Here is a 17,556-nt window from a genome sequence, read left to right as displayed (position 1 = left end):
GCCTGCTCATTTGTCTTGTATATTTCATCTCTGTATTTGATTCAAGTCTAGTTCCTTTTTGAGTTTCAGTACTTTTGTGAAGATTTTGTGAATATATGAAAAAAATAAATGTTTAATCTAAATACTCTAGTTTATCAGCATTCTTGACGTTCACACATTTTTTTTCTTCTGCAATATTGTAGATAGAACAGGTTATTTAAAAGCTCCTGTTCATAGTATGATTTTTTTTCTCATTCATTTTTCCTGATGTACTTCCTCTTTGTATGACTGCTTCTTCTTTGAGTGATTGTATATGTCCATTCCACTTCAGGTGTGTGCATGCCCAGTGCACTAGCATCGGAGACTTCCATCTGCAGCACCTGATGGTGGCACACGCAACCCCTGCTGCTTCATGCTTGTGTGTGATGGTTTAAAGGGCAGAGCCCAACCGCCTTTAGTTCCTGTTTACTGCCCAGGACTGTTGAAGCGTTCTGCCTTACTGTTGCAAGTTTTACCTTGTTCTTAGTGTTACTAATTGATAGTTGAATATGAGGATATTTTTAATATTAGGTTTTCTTTTACTGGAGTACTTTGTGTACTTTTCAGTTCCTGCTGTTTGGGTACTGGTGCCTCAGACTCCAGACTTCAAGCCTTGCGATGGAGGCCAGAAGCCAGTGCTGGTTAATGACACTCCAGGTGCCTAGGAGAAACTCAGATCTGGGACAGGTGCTAAATCTGCAGGAACTTTAAACCAAGAACTATAAAAAGGACAGGGAGATCATGCCGAAGCACCTTCTGAAGGAGGCAACCCTATGTCATCCTCAGAGCCTCCTTGTTTGGGGCACACACTGAGCATATTTGCTTTGATTAGGAGCACTCCTCCGGTCTTGGCAGAGGCTCAACATCAATCTTTTCCAATACCGAAGAAGAGGCACCGGAAGACAGCATCAAAGAACACAGCATCCAGAACATTGGGGTCCCCAGCACTGAAGTCCAGCGAACATCCTGGAAAGGAGGGTAGAGTGCATTCGATGCTGACCAATAGCACCTCAGACAGGTTAGCTGACTCTGGCCTTTGTATCTGTCTTGTTGAGATCAACCTCTACGGTGCAATCATTTGGCTCAGCCGTGCCATCTTTGTTAGCTCAGCAACAGCAAGAGACTATGCCAATGCATTCAACCCCGAGGCCATATGCCATGGCATGCAATCTGCCAAGTTTCAGTACCAGCAATGCTGGTGAATCAAGAACTGTTTAACCTGCTTTGGATGGTCATTCACGAGGATTTGCAGACTACTGGAGTTCAGCACCTGGTACCATGGGCATCTCTGGGCACTCTAGTAGCCTTATACAGTGTTGCTGAAAGGCAAGCCGGCAGTGATTTCACCAATGCCATCCTCTCTGGACCGCGGCATCAACAGGAGCTGCACTTCCTTGGTCAGATGAATCTGGTTCATCGTCAGAGTTGGAAGTTGGCACTTGTGCCACAGCTGCATCACATTAGCCATGTATTTCAGTAGCAGCAAGAGACCCTAGTCAGGACTGGTGCTCTGCTGTGCTAGGTGTTATACAAAGATATAATACAAATACAGAGATGGTCCTTGTATCAGAGTTTAGTTTTGATTGAAGCTCTCAGTTGCCCTGAAACAGATCAATCTATTGTACCAATGCATGATCCTACAATTTTAAATACAAAAAGAGGGGAAAACCAACCAGTAGGTAGACACATACTTTTTGAAGATACTTCAATGCCTGTTCTTTTATGAACCTTTCAAAATCCAGAATAACAAAGCTCTTTCTGTTTTCTTGCTGCTTCAGCTACCAAGAACAGCTAAAGTATTTAGAAGAAAAAATAAGAAACATTTAAAAAATATTCTTTCATAGGATGTCAGACTATTGTTCCTTTTAAGTTTAACTTCCTTACTGGTTGTTTTAAAAAAAGTTTGAGTATTTTTACAAGGATAGAACTTATATAAGCTGTTTGTTCTCATACTCATATCACTCTTGTAGTGTTTCTAGGAAAAAAGCCTGATTCTTCTCCATACAGAGTGCTTATTTTATAAAGAAACTAATTAACCAGCCAGTAAACAAAATTTCATTGAGCGATGGTCCTTGTTGTCTTCCACTGAGGATATTATGAATGCGCACAATGTATTCTGAGCTGGAGAACTTGAAAGTAGCATCCATTGGTCTGCACATGCACCCTGGATTGCCTCATGGTTTTGTCTGAGCTGATAAAAGGGTGGACCGACTGCGTCTCTAATTTCATCTCACCACCGCATGGTTCGGATCAGAACTTTCAATGTCCTAGTCTGTGATTCACTTTAAAAAAAAAAAATTAAAATTGTACCTAGTTTTAGAATTTTGCAATTTATAGTGTTTTATGGTAGTTTTACTGAGTAGGATAGATAGTTTGGGTTTTTGTTTTGTTTTTTTTCCCCTGTAATCCATGCGGACTATGCTGAAGACCCCAGGCTTTAAAATCTGTGCCTCCTGCCCAGGTTCCTTCTTGGTCAGCAGTGAACATCAACGCTGCCTCTACTACTTGGGAGAAGCCCACATTGTATCCAGGTGCTATATCTGCCAGTCCTTCCCCAGCTATACCCGAGAGGGCCAGGCTCTCCACCTCTGGAACTGTGGTGCAAGATACTGTCTTCCTGAACTTCACTTTCTATGCAGGCTCCTGAGGATTTACAAGGCTTGCTTCTTATTTTAATGATTTTTTTCTAACACTTCTTTTTGTTAAACCTTGTGGGAGGTAATTTGTAGAAAAACAAATGACTTTAGAAAATATCCATGTGTCAAGTTCTTTGCTACATCTCATATTTTAAAAATGGACTCTTCCCACTTGTATGTGTGGCATTCCTTGTGATTCTGAAATAGATCACACAATTATGTGATCAGAAGTTACTCAGCCACATCCCAGTGATAAACTGGAAATAAAAATACCCAGTAATTTAAGATGAGAATTGACATTACATAAAGTGTGTTGACTCCAGCTTTAGTCTCAATAGATTGACCCTTCTGCATAAAAGTGGATAACTAACTCTAGAGCCAAAGGTCTTTAACTGATAATTCTGCATTGCCCTTCCACTCTGTTCTGTGCTATCTGTACAATACTATGAAATCTTTGGTTGACATTCTATGCTACACTTTGTTTTTCCATAGACTGCTTTATTTTCTGCTTTTCCATTTTAGTCCCATCATCTCTTATTAGTGCATCACTCTCCACTCCTACAGCTTACTCATGTCTGCCAACCCCACTGTGGTTACTCTGAATCTAGTCAGATTGAGAGGCAGAAGCATACCAACCATTTAATCTTGGGTCGCCTTAGACCATTGCCAGATCTTTCTGCAGCGAGTGGACAGCTCTAAATCTTCTGTATTTCAAAGTCCAGCTATTGTAATTTATTCTTAAGAGGGGCGGATGACTTTAAGTTTCTAAACGATCTTTTGGTATGGGGTGTGGGTGTTGCATTTCTGAGAAACCTCCGTGGATATGTTTGGCAGGCTCCCAAATGGCTGCTAAGACACACAAGTAAGTGAAGAGATCTAAGCAGCACCTCAGGAAGAGTTCAGCCTGCAGAATCTCCTCCATCTATGTAGCTATGGCTTTAAATCACAAAGTAGGAATGGCAGCCAGGCATATGCTGGGGAGAGATTTGCGTTACTTCATGATTTTTCTTCTAATGTGCAGGTTTGGCCCACGTGCATATTTTCTGTTCAACTTGCATTGCTGTTGGAATAGCTGGATAGATCTTCAAATGCTCTGCTCTGTGAAATCATAAACACCTAGCATTTATTTACTTAGTGTTGTTATAGCTCTGGGTGTATTCAAGAAAGAATCTAAAGAAGCATGGCTGAGCCCCGAATTTGTCTGGTTGTGCTCCCAAATCTATGTGAAGGGGAGAGTGGCTACATCTGTTGCATCTTGGGCAGAGTTGGAGACTTGGAGAAAATTATCAGGTAAGGCACGAGTTTTGTTTTTCAATCCTGCTGTCAAAGCTTTTAATCACTGCATGTTGGAAGGGAAGTCTTGTGTGTCACAACCTAAAGAAGCTACGTTACATGGCACAGGCCTGTGCTTTGGGAGCCAAAGGTTATGAATGCTATTCCCAGTGCTACATATGTGGTTTACATTACAGGATGTCTGAGAATGTGTATGTTATGCAGCACTGGCTCATTAAAGATTACTCTGGGCAACTTCCAGCATAAATTTAGAATACAGGTCAATGATGAGGTATGCACCCCACTGAGGCCCTGAATGGGTTAATGTGGACCTTGGAGGCCAGTTGTGTTACCTGGCTGCACTTGAAGGGAGAGCCATGCTTGCCTGGGGCATGAAGCCCATCTGGGTAGGAGCAGGCTAGTTACTGTAAAGAGAGTAAGTTTGTAGCAGAAAGGAGCTGCAGGGAGAGTGTCTGCAGTCACTCTTTGGCAACAGAGAGGTGGGGAGGAGGAAGCCCAGGGGAAGGAGAGGAGAAATACGTTCAGGGAACCTAGCCCTGAAAGAAGTGTCAACCTAGGGAAACTGCAGGGAAGAAGGCTTGAGAAAGTCTGGGTAGGAAGGAGCCCAGGGAGTCTGCAGCCAGGAGTGGGACCCACAACAGTGGGAGGGCCTGGGTTCCCCTATTTGCCACTGGCAAGGTGGCATGAGTCTGGAAAAAGGGACAAGGACACTAGAAAGCCCCGAGGCAAGGGTCTGAAGAGCAGAGACCTAGAGTTGGGGTCAAAGATCCTCTGATGAGGACATTGGACTGTTTTTGTGTGAGTGTTCTGTTACCACAGAAGAGGTGGACTAAATTGTGACCTGGCTGGTAGCCCAAGTTACTGAAGAGAGACCATCGCAGTGAAGGAGTGACTGTCACCAAGGGGCACCTGAGTTGAAGACAGCTGCTATGCCACACCTAGCCAAGAGGAGATGCTCCTGCAGTGAGTGAATTCCTTTACAAGGCTATTTAGGATCATGGCAAGTGATCAGAGATCTTCAAACAATGGTGAATGGCACATGAAGAGCTCTTATGGTAGCCCCTCTCCTGAGCCCATGGTGTGCTGTCCAAATTTTCCCTCTTCATCTTTGTTTAAGGATATAATGCAGGTCAATTTTTTTAATACTGGTGTGAGTCTTATACTGCAACTCCCTTTCCTCATCTGTTAGATTTAATTGAGGATTATCATTATTTTATTACTGTTGATTCTCTGAGTCTATTTTAAATATGAAAGGTCTGAAGTACAACAAAACGGGAGTTTTTCAGGGTAAGTACAGAGGCATTGAGCAATAGGGAAGGCAGACTTCTTAATGAAGAATGTAACATAATTTCTAAAACATTGGAGATGCATCATTTCTTCAAGCCACATCACTGGGCACTGATAGTGCACAGACCTTTTGCTTGGTCTGTAAGCTTCATTTTGTAGCCAAATAGTGTTTCCACAGAACGTAAATAGCGTATCTGAAGAATGTTTTCCAGTTATCAATGACCTAAACACTGGAGTTTTTTACTGTATTTCCATGCGAGTCATTTTTCAATGGTTCTGATTCATAGTTTAGTCTATAAGTTTAAAGTTCTGGTGCCTTGGTGGTTTTTAAATATAGACCTAGGCAAACATTGAGAGTGAATTGGCTAGGATTTAAAATCCAAATAGCCTTCTTTACTCTGTATCCCATTGTACCTAATCAGCTCAGCCCAATGTTTGTGGATCCAAGAAGATCAAAATTGGGTTGTCAGCAAAAAGGGGCTGTGAGCTGCTAGCTGTACTGCTTAGCATTCCAGCATTAGAGCTAAACCCAATCAGTTTTAATTTGAACTGATGTCTGTGGTAGCGTACATTAACTAGTAGAGTACGATCAGCAGAAAGACCCTCAGCCTAGAAGCCAGTCTTCTTCTTCATTGGCAACTTTTCTTTATCAACTGCCATCAAAGCTGTTCAAACTAGCAGGGGCACTCTATACCCAGGCAAACTTGCCAAAGAACCACATACCAGGGGACTCTGAGCAATCAATCTGCTCATTTCCCAAACCAATTGGAAAGTTCCCAAATTCTGCAACAGATTCAAGGAGCTGGAAGTTCCTGCCATAAATACTTTCTCTATAGGATTGGCAAAGAGCCTGACATCATGATTCCCCTCCCCAATCCCTCATCTGAAGAGTCCTTTTAAAAGATTTTTCTTTATAAACTCAGGCAGTCAAAGTACTCATTGCCCCAGCATGACCTCTCTGGTCTTTGGTATTACAGCCTCCAGCACTGTGCATCAAGGCCTCAGGTTGCCCGGCTTACTCCCTTCCTTCTAACTAACTTCTACTTCCTTCCTACTCTACTTCCTTCTAACTAACTCCTTAACTTCTAACTAACACTGTGCATCAAGGCCTTCACCCTAAGCCAGAGAAACATTCTCTAATGGCCAGGAGACTGAGAATCCAGACTTCAGGACCATCATATCAACTAGGTATCTAGTCACTTCCCAAAAGTCTGGGATGGGGTGAGGGAGAGTTTGATTGTGCTCTGATAGAAAATCTCCCCCCACTACAACTCCAATCACCTCTGTCTTAGAATTTTTCAGGCAGATTTTGAATTTTGGGTTGTAAACTGGCATGCTCAAGGGACAAACTTCTGCTCTTGAGATAATATCTCTCAGGACCATGGTCAGCTACTGCACCTGAACCTCAGATCCCTTCACCTGACAAGCTGGAAGCTCCATGGCTAAATCTTGGAGAGCTGGTTTGCTCAGAGCAGGTTCATCAAGTCCTGTTAGGTAGCAGGAAGCTCTCCATCAGGGCTACTTACCTCTCCAAGTGGAAGCGGTTCTCTCTCTCAGCTTCCCAATGTGGAGTCTTCTTGCTTCAGGACATCCTTGAGTACTTACTACATTGAAACCTCAAGGTTTAGCTGTCTCCTCAATCAAGGTTCGCCTTGCAGCAGTATTGGCTTTCCACCCTCAGCTGGACAACCAGTCAGTTTTTTTTTCCCCATGAGGTGTCTATCCGTTTCCTCAAGGGCCTAGAAAGATTATACTTCCCAATGCAAGAGCCTGCCCTCTCTGGGACCTAAACCTGGTCTTATTGAAACTTATGGGTCCCCCATTTGAGCCATTTACAATCTGCCCCTTATACCTTTCATGGAAGGTGGCTTTCTTAGTGGCCATTACTTAAGCTAGAAGGGTCATGTAAATCCGTGTCCTCATGTTGGAACTGCCGTACAGTCGTCTTTAAGGATAAGGTTTAAATACGTCCGCACGGTAGCTTCCTCCAGAAGGTGGTTTCCCACTTTCATAGCAATTGGGCAATCTTCCTACTTGTTTTCTACCCGAAACCACATGCAAATAGGGAAAACAGCAGCTTCATTCACTGGGCATTGGATGTGCCCTAATGTTCTGTATAGAAAGAACCAAACCATTCCATAAATCCACCCAATTGTTCATAGTGGTAGCTGACAGGATGAAAAGTCTCCCCATCTCAGCTCAGAGAATTTAGTCTTGGATCACATTGTGCATTCGCACACGTTACGAGCAGGTGGGTATTCTGCCACCAGCCATCCTGACTGCCCACTCCACGAGAGTGTAAGCATCATCAGTGGCATTCCTAGCACAGATCCCTGGTCAGAACATTTGCAGAGCAGCAAGTTGATCATCAGTTCATATGTTCCCTGCTCCTTATGCCATCGCTCGACAGTCTAGGGACGATGGCAGATTCGGTCGAGCTGTTTTGCAGTCAGCATATCCATGAACTCCGATCCCAGCTCCTATGCAACTGCTTGGGAGTAACCTACAGTGGAATGGACATGTACAACACATCTGGAACAACAGTTATGGAAAGGTACATAATTTTGTTTGTTTTAATTGGGCCGTGCCCGCATCACAACCTGAGAAAAGGCTTCCACAGAAAAGCTAGGTAAGGCTGCCACTTTGTGGACCTTATGCATCTTATAAGGCATGTCAGCCTTGCTTGTGGCAAGTGGGTGCTGAGTACTGATGCTTTGTAAAGGCCTTTGCCTCCAGAGCTGAGAAGCCAGTGAGTACTGTTCATCCGGGGTGTTAAAGGAGTAGGAGTTGGAAAGGGAAGACTTTTTAAAAATGTTTGTTTATTCATTTATTTTTACAGTCTATATTGAATGATTCGTTACAGAAGCTAAATTTAATCTAGAACCTCCCCATGCCTTTATAGCTGGATGCTGTTAATTAGCTGTTAGACTTATTATTTAGAGGAACATTGAAAAACTCAGTCTATATTCTATAGATCTGTATCTAATTGAGGTTTCTCAGAGGGAGAAGAAATCAACTGAAGAATGTGCAGAAACTAGCTTGTAAAAGGGGGGCCCGCTGGGTGGTGGTAGAGGAAATCTGAAAAGTTGGTCACTCTGTCTGGCAAGTACAAACAGCAGAGGGAAACCCATTGATCTAGACGGGTTAATGCTTTGTTTGTAGAAAACCAATTTACAGATAGGAAAATGTCCTTTTTGTTCAAATTTATGGATGGGACAGGGTTTGACTCTTCACCCCATGGGTGCTTAACTAATCAAATAGTTCTGATAAATTCTTACATTAAAATAATCAACACTCTACTGCAATTCTCTTCTTCTCTGGTTCAGAGTTTATTCACGGTAGTAGATTATTTTCAGCTCTTGCTATTGCCAAAACATTCTTGCTAAATTGATTGATTGTTTATGCAGACTTGCAATCTAGCACCCGAATTACCTCTCTGACTCAAAAGCTCCTTCTCTCTTTCTTTAATTTCTTTTGATATCTGCATAAAGGAGATTGCTGTGTAAGATTACTGTGCAAATACTTTCTCTTGCTTTTGATTAGAACATGGCTGCATTTGATATTGTATATTGTGAAGTAAAAGACCTGAATTAATAATTGCTGTTTATATTTCCTTTCCCCCATTTATAACTTCCCAAATCTGCCATTTCTTTGCAATTCTCCTTTAACAGCCTATTCTCAAACAAAGTATTTGTTCAATCCCACAATATCTAGGAGACTGTTAGGATTTTTTCTCTTCACTGGAGTGGACCTTCAATCAAAATCAACTGTGGTTGCCTGGCAATCAGTAGGTGTGAGAAGACCACAGCATGTTAGAAAATCTATAGATGGCTAATCCAGCAGCAGCTGGAAAACTCGACTATATTTCTTTCCTCCACCAGTAACTGTGTATGCATTTTCTTTTCAAACCCTTTGGTAACACATTATCATAAATTAGCATTAGTTCTGTTATAATAAAATAACTTTTCCATCAAGATTTCATTGACACTAGACCTTTCTTCCTATGCTACATGTTATCAACTCATGCTAAGATCATTTTATTATGTTACCTTGTTTTGTATAATAAAGTCATGGGAATCTATTTATCAGTCTAAATACACATCATTGGAGCATCCTGACACCTCTAAATGAATTAAAAACTAGATCAATAAAAAGCTACCTATGTACAGATACAGGAAAAAAAACTACTGCATAATCTTATGATACAGTATTACCAACTGCAAGCATTCAAACATGAGTCAGGCCCCCAACAAATCATGAGATTTTTAAATCTCAGGATTTTTAAACCAAACAAGAAAAGAAACACATTTAGGGATTTTTTCTTTTCTGCTTGTTTCTGAGGTTTACGATGCACATTCATTCATATTTTCAAGCTATGCTGTGTAACCATGATGGCTAGAACTTTCTTTTAATGAAAGGAGAGTCTCTCCTCAAACCAAATGCTTCCAGGAGTTGCAGCCTTGGGGAGACCATCAAATATTATGAGACTCTCTTGATAAAAATCAGAGGAGTTGGAGACAGCATGAACACAGCACTATTGCCAGTTTTAAGGGATCAAAAATTGAAAGTCAGACCCCCCAAAAATCATGACATTAAAAATATGTATATTGTGGGCTTTTTTAGGCCAGTCCCTTGATTTCTGAACAATTAGTGTTGTCCATTTTTTCCCACATGTATTGGATAAAGTGATTTTTTGGCTCCTGCTGCAGGAGCTCTCATCCCTAACTCTGCCCGTCTCCTGCCAAGCAATTAATCCTTTACCTCAGTCCCCCCCTTGGTTCTGTCCCCACCCAGCCCCTCCTCAGTTCAGTTGCCCAGCCCTCATCAACTGCTACTGCCCTCAGTTCACCCTCCCAGCACTCACCCCATCTTTCTGAGTTTTTACATGATACCTTACAAGGCATACTTTGTAAAAAGATTATTACAATGGTGTGTAGGGTGTGAATACAGGGGTATATTCTGTTACACTCGGCCAATCTTAACCATGAGGAACTGGGCTTTTCATGGGAAATGTAGGGTGCCTTGCGGGGCTGACAGCCCAAGTCCCAACTGCCCAAACTGACAGCACAAGGCCTGCCACGCCTAGGGCTGACCATGACCCTCACACAATACCCTCACAACCCCCAGTTTGAGAACCCCTGTGTATTAGAGCCCGCTTCTGTATTCCTTGCACATTCAAACATCCCTGTGATGAGGGGTTCACCCCACACTTGTCCTGAAGAGGTTAATTAAGCTAAGAAAGGGGACAATTAACCAGACAGGCCACAGCGGTTGAGAGCATGGAAGCTGAAGAGTTAAGAGAAAAGGGAAGGAACTTGGTTTTTTTCCTGTTACTCATGAAAAAGTCACCGTCTGCTTATCTTACTACACGCTGGTAGTTTAAGTTTAAAAAAAAAACAACTTGGTGCGATGATAGCATTTAAAAATTATTTCTGTTGAGTAAAAGAATGAATGTTTTACACTACAATGGCAATTTGAGGGTTATTTTTGAAGTACAAAACAATAGAAAATAACTGATTCTTGAAATAACACTAGTCTCATAGCTTTTCCTGCATTATTAATTTCTCTTATCAGCGCTTAGAAGTAAAATCTCTGTGGAAAAAACAATACTTTACCCATGTTCTCCACACTAATTAGAGTATTTGTATCTTTAAAGAGTCTGTGCAATGTTACTTATTGAAGAAAAATGATCACCATCTATTTTGGAGAGCAGTCGTGGTCACTAGAAGAATTATTAATTAGGATATAGTGTTGCAGTTTAATTTTATGGTCCCATTATTAGAAAGTGAGTCTCCTTTCATTTTTTGTCCGTACTGAAATCCTGATTGTTTCCCCTTCCCCACCCACTTCAAGTCTTCATAGAAAATCATATTGTTCACACCCATGTTCAAGCTGGCCATTGGGCTGTGCTTCGACCCTCAGAGAATATGCAGTTTCGACCTCATCACAGCTGGATGGAAAACAAGAATTCAGTTTTGCAAAAAATCTTGGGGCTTAGACAATTGTTTTAAATTCAAAGTGGAACAAACCTGAGACCTTTTCAATTTTGGGAGGGTAAGGTGAAGGAGAGAAACACCCACCCCACGTTGATCAGTAGCACGTTGGTGAGGGCAGTCACCTGGGCTGTGGGGAGACAGGTTCAAATCCCTGCTCCAAATCAGGCAGGGCACCCCTTTTAAAACCTCTCCGTCAGTTTAGACGAAACTTTCATCTGGAAGTTCTCACTGGTTTTGACCAGAAATTACATCCTAGACCTGAGAAAGAGACCACCCCCTACCCCCCAAAATAAACAATATTTCAGCAGTTAGGGCACTCACCTGGGCTGTTCCAGGACCTGCTCCAAGTCAGGCAGAGTGCAGGGACTTGAAAACACCCCGCCCACACCCACACCTGCCCCCCCCCACACACTTCCATTCTGCACCTCAGAAAGTTTATTTGAAATCAATGCTTCTGTGAAAAGTTTTGGTTTTGATTAATAGGTATATTCCAACAAAAACACTTTGTTAAAGTTCTACATCTTTAAACAGCTGTTCATGAACTGGAAGTATTTATGCCTTGATCTTACTTCCAGCAAGACCGTTCCACCCCCAGTTTCTCCTCCTCCTTATGCCTTGTCCAAATAGGAAAGTTCTACCAGTTACACCAACATAGTTACATCATCATAACCCCTCATAGATACTCTCTTATCCCAGTATAAGAATGACTTTTTTCAGATGATCTCAGCCCCTTTTTTTGCACAACATAAGATAAAACCAAATAAAGACACTTTCATATTGGAATAAGAGTGTCTATGGGTGAGGGTGGTGGTGATCATATTGGTAAAATATCACTTTAAATTCACACCTTAGGTTATATATAAACACCTTTCCTATGTAGACAGGGCCTGTGAATCACCTCTTTTAGAATTGCTTTGCACACACAAGATACACCGAAGAGCCAACAACACCTTTCTTATCAGCTCAATTCCTGTGACTGTAATTTCAGAGACACCTAGGCCCTTTTCTTTCTCAAAGAACTATGTGTGAAATCCTGGCTCTGTTGAAGTCAATAGGAGTTTGCCATTGATGTCTATGGAGCCATGATTTCATCTGGGTTTTTTTTTTTCTGGCATAATTTTTCAATCTCTGTTTTTCAGTGCTTTGAACACTTGTAATTTGTTGACAAATACAACTTAATGGACAGTAGGAGGAATAATTTGAAGTACTCGTACACATTGGTGGGTTCTACATGAACCATAACCCTTCAGGAAAGAAGACTTGAGGTGTCATAGACTGTTCAGTGAAAACTCAGAAAGCAGCAGTCTAAAAGCAAATAAAAGATCAGAAGCAAAACCAGAGTCAGGAAATGAAATAATCCAAGGCATAGAAAGATGTCCATATGAAGAGAGGACGGAAAGAGTGTGCTTCAGTAAAAGCTAGCGATGCTAAATTCCTCAGGTTAATTCTGTATTGTATACATTATTTTTTATCAGTATTAAATTCTATGCCCTTCAGTTATGTGCCCTTGCTTTTGTATTATAGAGGAGGGTAAGTAGAAGAGGCTGATTTACCTCATTCATAGTATTAATCTATTTGTATATCTCTATCCTATTCCCTCTTATTCTTGGTTGTTGAGATTTTTAAAACAGTGCAGGAGATTTTGTCGCACATCTTGCATGTACTGCTGAATCTCTTCCCTGGCTTTGAAATTAAAATATACTTGGGCCTCCAGCATCTCCTCCTTGCCCACAAAAATCACAAAATCACCTCATTTGGCTCCTTTTTGGCAGCATCAGAAAAAAGACCAAGGGCTGAATGGAGACTGAACAATCCTCTTATCTTTGGAAGTGGTCTTTCCATTGGGTCTAGGATACTTCAGTGTGTTTGACGATGGACATGGCACAGAGCAGGGGCGGGCAAACCTTTTTGCCTGAGGGCCGCATCGGGTTTCAGAAATTGTATGGAGGGCCATTTAGGGGAGGTTGTGCCTCCCCAAACAGCCAGGCGTGGCCCGGCCCCCGCCTCCTATCCCCCACCCTGCTTCTCGCCTCCTGACGGCGCTCTCCACCCCCCAGGACTCCTGCCCCATCCATCCCCCCTTCTCCCTGTCCCCTGACTGCCCCCAGCCGCCCCATCCAACCCCCTTTCCTGACTGCCCCCCCAGGACCCCTGCCCCGTCCAACCCCCCTGTTCCCTGCCCTCTGACCTTCCCAACCCCTATCCACACCCCTGACCATCACCCCGAACTCCCCTGCCCTCTATCCAACCCTCCCCCCCGTCTCCTCCCGCGCTGCCTGGAACACCGGTGGCTGGCAGCGCTACAGCCGTGCCATGCCACCACGCAGCACAGAGCACCGGCTCAGGCCAGGCTCTGCAACTGCGCTTCCCCAGGAGCTCGCAGCCCCACAACCCACAGCATGGTGCCCGTGGCACAGTGAGCTGAGGTGCAGGGGAGGGGGGCAGCAGGGGAGGGGCTGGGGCCCAGCCTCCCGGGCCAGGAGCTCAGGGGCCGGGCAGGAGGTTCCCACGGGCAGTAGTTTGCCCACCTCTGGCATAGAAGCTATAGAGTCCCTGCTTCAACAGAGGTTGGAGAATAGGTGCAAGCCTGCACCTTGTTGTATTGACTATTATCTTTTGGGTTTTTTTTTTAAACTGTGAAAGTAGAATGAATTATATTGAATTATAATTCATTAAAGAAATGCTGCTTGAAAGGTTTGTTGAAATATAGTTGTCAGGAAGAGAAACATTAAGGAGTGTGAGACAATGGGTCCTCAAACTAATTAACTTAGAGCTCCTACTGAGCTAGGAGATTGGTAAACTTTAGTATGCAAATAAGATATGTATGTATATTTGTCAGTTTCTGCTTCCTTTTGTCTCCTATGTTAAATTGGCTTTAGCTTATCTGTATAAATAAGTTAGTCTGAGCTTTTGCAGGGGGCTCACATATATCTGGGCGCATTGGCAAAGCGCTTTGCTAATAAACAGAGTGGTCTGACAAATTCAGTGAGTCTTGTATCTGACTTTGACAATTTAAGACTCACTGAATATGTCAAAACCAAAAATGTCTAAATGAATCTCCAAGAAGCCAGAACCTTTCATGAGCACTATAAATTCACACACAGGGCTGGACTCCTTGCCGATATAAAATCAATGTCATTCTGTTCATTTGATTTTTGTAATGGAGCTATGTTGAGATATACCAGCTGAAGATCTGGTCCACTTTTTTTTAAATGATTTAAAATAAACTAATCAAAGCTAGGTAAGTTCACATTATCTAATAAGGAGAGATTTCACCAAGAGTTTTCTGCAATATGCTAATTAGATCTAGGTTCCTACAGCTCATCTGACTCATTATTAAATAAAGGTATTTTCCACTGGAAAAAATATAGATAACCACGTTGTTTCTTTCTGATTATTCTACATAGCTGCAAAAAAGCTAGTGTCTTGTTTTAGTTTCTATGATGTGTTTCCAGCTGCTACCTCAAAGAAGATTTTAGAAGTGTAAATCAAAAACTGTTTGCAGTATAATTTTGTCATTCTGTGTGAAAATAAAGAAATCTGTTCTGTTCTTTCTGTTGCTTAAATCCACAACTTCTTTCATTTTGTCATAAATTTTGCCTCAGTGTTACGGAGCCAAATGGAAGGTTAATTTTTCTCTTCTCATTTCTTCCTCCTGTGTCTGTGTCAATTATTCTCTTGTTTAACATAGGCTTGTTTTAAGGAAACTAAAAAATATCCTTCCATAGTACCGCATAAGAAGGTTGTTTTTTTTGTTTGTTTGGTTTTTTTTTTTAGGACAGGGAAGGACTAGTTCTTCAGCATTTAGCATTGCTGACAAATGTTCAGATTTCAGAAGAAAATGTTACATTTTAATACAGTCAAAACAGCTTTAGCGTAGTCAATTACTGCCAGAAAGGGATGACATACTATTTGCAAGTCTCTCTATAGAACGAATACTAATTAGGGATCACTTTGGATCAAATTATGTAGTCCTTACTCTGGCAAAAATCACATATACATATAAAAATAGAAGGGATTATTCAAGTAGCCAGGCAGCCTCTCTCAAGGTACAGCCCATGAAAGAGCAAAGAACTAGTTCAATTGTTTTACCTTTTAGCCTGTCCATGAAAAAGAATGTTAATGAGTAGGAGGGAAGATAGGGAGAGTTTCTGGTTCTTAAGTCCAAGAAAGTCAAACAAAGCATCCCAGTCAAGGACACTGTTAGAGAACAAAATATTAAGATCCAAACATGACCCACATGCTCAACACTGTCTCATCCACTTAATGGTGTGAAAACTGATTCTTTCTAATCAACGCTATAAGTGTGTCATGTTGTCTTGCTGTAATAATCCATTAGTGCACCTTTGCAGCCTCGAACAGATCCATCATGCCAGTGAGGGACAGCAGGGGCATGTGTCCCATCTATCACTCTTCATGATACTAGGTGCACTACAAAGAAAGAGTGGGGTAGGACACATCTTTCCTAGCATGTTCTGCTGTGATGCTGCATGACTTCAGATGAACACTACAAAGAGATGTCTTGAAAATGCATTGTGCAATTTAAGAGCACATTATTGTACTTATTTAATAATAACCACCCCCACATGCAAAATATTTCAATGCACAATGCATTTTCAAATCCCCTCCTTGGATCTGAAAACATGTTCTCAGAAATTGCAACCCTGTTCCTGCTGTGCCAACGAAGTGCTGCAGCAGAGCAGTTTGCAATCGAAGAACATTGCCCATGTTTGTTTGCACAGCAGCCCTTTTCAAACTCCTGTATAGATCTGTTTGTAGAGCCATCAGAATAATCTAGGGGAAGCACTTTAAATAAAATCTGCATACAAACAAGTGTGCAACTAAAATAATGTGGAAGTGGACTTGTTGGGACCAAATTCTCCTCTCAGATAAGCACTGATTACTTTTACTGAAGTCAATACCAGAGCTGTGCCTGTTCTGAAGGCAAACTGAACCCACGGTGATTTAGTAGGAGTAGAGGTTTCCTTTTGACTTTTGATGATTAATATATTTTTCCATTTCAGCTGCTTTTTAAGTTATGGACCTTTGTCTCTTTCATGTTTTAATCTTTGGTGTTTGGCATTCCATCAGTTTAAATTTGAACAGAAATGTCTGTAAAACGGAGACTTTCTGTATTTTTTCATTCTTACATTTTTTAAGTGACATAATTTGCATTTGGAATAAAACAGCATCACAAGAAACCTAGTCTGAATTTTAAAAAGTAAAACTTGCTGGTGTTTGATAATTTTATTTTATTAGTGTATTACATTAAATGTAGCAATTTCAAAAAGCATTTTTAAAGGAATTCTAATTTTAAAAATCATAAGTTAGTTACAGTTGCTTTTAATGAACTCTGAAAACATGAACATTAAATTTGTTTATCTCTTCCATATGCACTCTGATTTAATTATTGTAAAGTTGTAAATTTTTAAGATACTTGCTTAGAGAAACAAACCTTGCCAATAATAACTTTGTTCACAGAGGCAAATTAAAAACTTTGTTCACAGAGGCAAATTAAAAACACACACACACCACTCTATCCAAAATTTGGCCCATGTAATTTCCGATGAGTTCTGGTGACTAAGGGCCTGGTTTTTAAAATAAACACCTAGGGCCAACAACTGCACTTTGCACACTGAAATACAGTTACACATTTATACGGCTGTTGGGGGTGGAATGCTTTTCCTATGCAAACTAAAGGCTAGATTCCGCCACTCTGATTCATGGGGGGTAGTCCCTTATGCTGAGTTCAACAGGACTACTGTTACCTGTCAGCTCTGTGTTCTTGGGGAACCAGGGTGCAGTATCCAGCATGTCTGACTCACGAAGGCCCCTCCACCTCTGCTTGGACCAAAACCGATCAGAAGAAAGACTTACAAAAAGCAATGAAAAGGCAGTGGGAGACACACCTAAACCCTCCGGATAAGGGTGACAGGATTAAGACAGCTCCCCTAGCCTCATTTGCATTGAAAATGGGAGAGGGAGGCATCTCCATTAGCATACAGAATGGAGAACAGAGATTCCAAGGCAAGAACCACACGGAACTCTGGGACCAGAAAAGCAGGGAAGCACTGCATGATGGGGGATCTTTGCTCCAGCTCAGTAGTTTTCAGACCAATTCTAGTAATAAATCCTTTATTGGTATTCAAAATACTGAAGCTGCCTAACTGTATTGTGAGCTCCCTCAAATGAAGACCGCCCGTAGCCAGGAATGATCAGTTCCTTTAGTCTAGTCTGAACAAAACAACTTTGGTATACTCCCTTGAGACATCAATTTACCCATAAACACATCTAGTGTTCTCTCTTGAACCACTGTTGTTTCCCTA

This window comes from Lepidochelys kempii, chromosome 12 (assembly GCF_965140265.1).
Source record: "Lepidochelys kempii isolate rLepKem1 chromosome 12, rLepKem1.hap2, whole genome shotgun sequence".
In the NCBI taxonomy this organism is placed as follows: domain Eukaryota; kingdom Metazoa; phylum Chordata; order Testudines; family Cheloniidae; genus Lepidochelys; species Lepidochelys kempii.
The sequence above is the reverse complement of the archived record's forward strand: the minus strand, read 5'-3'. Positions refer to the sequence as shown.